The sequence below is a fragment of the Vespa crabro genome, chromosome 5 (genome assembly GCF_910589235.1).
Source record: "Vespa crabro chromosome 5, iyVesCrab1.2, whole genome shotgun sequence".
Lineage (NCBI taxonomy): Eukaryota > Metazoa > Arthropoda > Insecta > Hymenoptera > Vespidae > Vespa > Vespa crabro.
In genome coordinates this window covers 4,127,763-4,132,762 of record NC_060959.1, presented here as the reverse complement: position 1 = coordinate 4,132,762, position 5,000 = coordinate 4,127,763, and the positions used below count along the sequence as shown (strand labels likewise).

Below are 5,000 nucleotides of genomic sequence, written 5' to 3'. Positions count from 1 at the left end.
AAAGAAAAGAAAAGAAAAGAGGCAAAAAAAAAAAGAAAATAACGTTAGAAAGAGGAATAACAGGTACGAGTTGAAAGAGAAAATATGAAAGTAAAATGAGAGAGAAGAAACGTGTGGCATATAGCGAAGGAGGGTTGAATTGCGGACGTATTAAAGGGAGAGGGAGAACTATTAGTAGTAGTAGTAGTAGTAGTGAAAGAAGGAGGAAGAGGAGAAAGAGGAAAAAAGAAAAAAGGAAAAAAAAATAAAAAGAAGAGTCGAGTGAGTTGGTGGGGGAGGGTCGGTCGGGCGTGGCCCGAGTTCACTCTTTTAAAATCGGGTTAAGGTCGGCTCGCGTCGCGACCGATGCTATGTAATGCAACGCGATGGAGTGCAGTGCAATGCAATGCAATGCAATCCAATGCAACGAAACACGTGCACGAAAGAAAGGAAAGGAAAAGAAAGAAGGAAGAAAAGAACGGTCTGTGTGTTAAAAGTGTAGTGTCGATGTGCCGCCGGTGCAACGACGATGAATCAAATGGCATCAGGGTTATCAGCGGAGCATGTTGCATAATCCAAATATTTTTTTTCCTTCTTTTCTTTTTTTTCTTTTCTTTTTTCTCTCTTTTTCCTTCTCATCGCGATAAACGCGATACATCGAATTACTTTTCGAAATAATGATTTTCTTGTCTTCAATAATATTAAGTGTGTAACTGATATGATCAAAGTATTAAAAAATAAATTTCATTTGATAAAGGAATAAAAAATATACCATATTAATGATCAATTATAACGTAAAAGTATGTTGTAGTTTTTTTTTTCTTTTTAAAAATGTAAAGAGAGAGAAAAGAAAAGAAAATGCAGATGTAATTAATATTAAAATTTCTTTTAAGTGAAAAAGAAATAAAAAACCAATAAATAAATCGACGAAAATTTGCACGGGTATGTTGTGTTAAAGTAATAAAGGATATGTAATAATTTTTCGATAAAAATATATTTTCTTTAAAGAAATAAAAAAAAAAAAAAAAACAAAGAACAGAAAAAAGAAAAGCAAATCAACGATCAATTTAATATGGATATAAAACGATGCGTATATATAAAAGTACATATTTCTTTTTACTTTTTAAAATTGTGAAAAGAAATTAGAATATATATTAAAATTTGAAAAAGAAGGAAAAAGAGTTGATCAACTGTCACACACTTTTTTTGTTTTATAAATACGTCATACCGATCTTACAAAAATTTGTTTATCTCTTTATCTTTTTTCTTTTTTTTTAATGGAAGTACCTACAATATACTTATTTTTATTTTTAAAAGTTTCAAAAAAAAAGAAAAAAAGAAAAGGAACGAACGATTCGTACGTAGAATTTATAATTATCTGATTTGTCGTATCTTTCGTCAATACTCTTGGTCAAATTTTTTCGAGTTAATTTCGTTTCATAAAATTTCTCTTTTATTTCAGAGAAAATAATTATCATTTCTTGTTTTCTTAATTTTTCACACTATTTGTTTAGTTGTTTCACGCTAATTTTTCACTTATTTTATTTTCTAGATCAAAAAAAAAAAAAAAAAAAAAAAGAAAAAGAAAAGAAAAATACAGAAAAAAAAAGAAACGCAATGTAATAAACTTGTCTTTTTTCTTTTTTTTTTTTTTCATTAACTTCGAACAATTTCTTCTATTTAAGAAACTTTTAACGCAAAGTGAAATTCTGTTTAACGACGCAACCTCCTAACAACTTTCTTGCTCATTATGCATTGTTTACATTTTCGTTTGTAGCGAATATTCGAGCATAATAATAATTGGAATAATAATAAGAAGAAGATGAAGAAGGAAAACAAGTGGCAGGTAGTCTCTCGTGCGCAGTTTATTCAGTATTATCAATAAGAGAGTATAGCGATATTATCAGGAAAGTCTTTTTGAGATAGGGAGAATCATCAGCGTCGATGAACGATGATAACGAAGAAGATATTTTATTTAACAAGAAACCAGGAGAGATAATATTCCCTATTACTGGATCTTCCTACGGATTCAACAGGGGGAAGAAACTTTATGGCATCTCGTAAATCTCTTTTACATAATGAAAATACATACTATTATCGCGCAAAAAATAGAAGTAATCTAATGCGGATCGTTGTTCCGCGTTCTTTGTAAACAATTCGTCCGTGCGATCTCGAAACGAAGAGAAAAACAATTTGGTCGTTTTCATAAATATTTAAAGAAAAAAGAATCGACGGAAAAAGAAGAAAGAAGAAAAGAGAAAAAAGAAAAGAAAAGAAAAGAAAAGAAAAGAAAGAAAGAAAGAAAGGAAAGAATAGAATTAGATAAAAAGAAAAAAAAATTATGGACGTTTCTAAAGCTGTCATGACGTACATATGTATCCTCTATATGACCTATAACATAAGAGATATCTTTTTAAAAGAGATTAAAACATTTCCAGGTTATTATTCGTCGTCGAGGAATTGCATTGCAACATTTATCAAATTAATTGTTTTTCTCTCCCATTTTCTTTCTTTTTCTCTTTTTTTTTCTTTTCTTTTCTAAACAGAACGCACAGAGCTAATTAATTATTCGAAGTATTTATGTGCGCTTTCGTTATAAAACACTTTACCATGGAAAATTTCTTCGAGGAATAAAACCTATTCTCTTCATTATTGAACGTGAAATAAATGATAGCGATAAATGCTCGAAAAGAAGAAAAAAAGAAAAAAGAAAGAAAGAAAGAAAGAAAAAAGAAAAAGAAAATAGAATTAATTGAAAAAGAAGAAATAAAAGAAAACATAAACAAAAAAAGAAGAAAATTGGAAAACAATTTTAATATTACACAATTAACATAAGTAAATGTGTATCTCGAAACGAGACGGAGACATTAATAAAGGCATGACGTTTCTCGCGTGATTTTGTTTTTTTTTCTCTTTATTTTTTTCCCCTTCTCTCTCTCTCTCTCTCTCTCTCTCTCTCTCTCTCTCTCTACCTCATGGGAGGCAATTAAAACGCATCACAACATCTTATTTACAAGCGTCTTCGAGGAGATACGCCATTTATTAACTTCCTTCGAGTCGAGCCGTTCTCGTTTCAACTAAACTACATATGTATGCACTTAGTTACATACAACCATCAATTTTTCTCGTGGGAGTTACAACAAAGTTGCAATTGCAATTGCAAATGTCATTGCATTTCGTAGATTCGTTCAATCGCAGATACTAATTCCATGTTTTTCTTTGTTTTTTCTTTTTCTTGTTTTTTTTTTCGAGAACCTCGAACATCGACCGACCATAAACTTTTTTCATCGGTCCGATCAATATGACACAATACGATAATAATCAATTTATCGAAGAATTTTATTGATTCGAAATAATCGCTCTAATCAATCATCGATTAACTATTAGAAGTAGGAATCATCGATCGATGATATTTAATATTAGATTAATTATATATATATATATATATATATATATATATATATATATATATATCTGTGTGTGTGTATATGTGTATTAAAATAAAAGGAAAAAAAATCATATTACACGCACACGCATTACGTGTTTACGTAATTGTATGTAATAGAAATTTTAATTCTTATTTTAATTTATTTATCAATAAGAAATCATTTTGAAACGATAGTTTTTATTTAGAAAAAAAGAAAGATCATTCGAAAATAGAATTTTACTTAAACACTATTCCGCATCGAGCAAACAAAGCTTTTCGATGGATCTAATGATAAGAAGAAAAAGAAAATAAATAAATAAAGTAATAAAATTTTCTTCAAAAATAATTTTTGAAAGACAAAGTTATATTTAATGATAATTTATGTATGCAAAAAATTAGTTTTATATTTCTACAATTCTTGAATAATGAAATAACAATCTATTAAATAACAAATAATCTATTAAATAACAATCTCCGAAAAATAAAGTTTCAAATCAATTATTACAATCGGTAATAATTTTTAAAGAAAAAAAAAAAAAAAAAAAAGAAAGAAAAAAAAAAAGTTCTACAAATAATATTTTACTTTTATAATAATAATTTATCTGAAATTAAACTTTGATACAGATATAAGTTCTTAGGAGGTAAAGAGAAGAAAAAAAGAATTAAAAAATAAAAAAAAAAAAAAAAATAAATAAAAAAAAACGAAATTACTTTCATCTGGCATTAATAATTTTTTATACATTATACACAAAAAATACCAGTGTACGTATATATGTTTATACATACACATATATGTGTCTATGTGTCTCGATAAATTTAATATGTATATCAAAGATGTATATACGTACGTTCAAGTACCTTCTCTTCGTACAGTCGGTTCGTAAAGGGCCGAACATTGGCAACAGTGTAGTCTCGTACTCTTTCTCTCTCTCTCTCTCTCTCTCTCTCTCTCTCTCTCTTTCTTATTCACTAACTAACTAACTCACTCGCTCACTTACTCACTCACTCACTCTATCGAAGAATCGTGCGTTTACTGGCAGCGATCGTGCCGTGCGGTTGGCGGGTGGTAGTGGAGGGACTACGGGAAGCGGGGGAGTGGGGCGAGGGTGATCAGGGGGGCCGTAAGAAGACAGAGAGAGAGAGAGAGTGAGAGAGAGAGAGGTAGACAGAGAGAGTAAGAGAGAGAGGCGAGCGATGAGGACGCGAACACGAGAGACAGTTTGTTCGCTCTCTTCGAGCCGTATAAATACGAGCGGGCCCGTTCTCTCTGGTTTAGTCGCCGCGATACACGATTCTCGTAACGTTCGTCGTTTCGTCTGTAAGCGCGAAAGAAAATACGTGAACGAGATAATATCATCCGACGTCGTCATCATCGTTGTCATTGTCCTCGTTGTTGTCGTTGTCGTCGTCGTGATGATAGTGTTAATGGTGCATGTGATGGTGTCGTTTTAATCATCGAGTGTGCCGCGAATTCGATATAAACGAACGAACAAACAGAAATAAAATCGACCTGAGAAAATCGAACGAAAGAAAAAGAATGAAATAAAATGAAATGAAATGAAATAAGTCAAGAAAACGTTTGTGTATGTATATA

General features: G+C 30.5%; 2 protein-coding genes across 16 annotated transcripts in view; one reads left to right on the top strand and one right to left on the bottom strand.

The window, feature by feature from the left end:
* The window catches only part of LOC124424154 (cilia- and flagella-associated protein 36), a 118,017-nt gene extending 113,528 nt beyond the window's left edge, over positions 1–4,489 (bottom strand). The window contains exon 1 of the mRNA XM_046962796.1: positions 4,255–4,489. The gene's annotated coding sequence lies outside the window, so the exon portion shown is untranslated. The remainder of the gene's footprint in view (positions 1–4,254) is intronic.
* LOC124424138 (TLD domain-containing protein 2) overlaps positions 1–5,000 on the top strand; it is a 226,875-nt gene that overhangs the window by 106,820 nt on the left and 115,055 nt on the right. For 2 of the 15 annotated variants that reach the window (XM_046962742.1, XM_046962740.1), the window contains exon 1: positions 4,671–4,989. The exons of 5 other annotated variants lie outside the window; for them this stretch is intronic. The gene's annotated coding sequence lies outside the window, so the exon portion shown is untranslated. Of the gene's footprint in view, positions 1–4,670; positions 4,990–5,000 lie in introns of those variants that run through there. 8 more of the 15 variants (XM_046962755.1, XM_046962744.1, XM_046962746.1 and 5 more) reach the window with 6 other exon arrangements.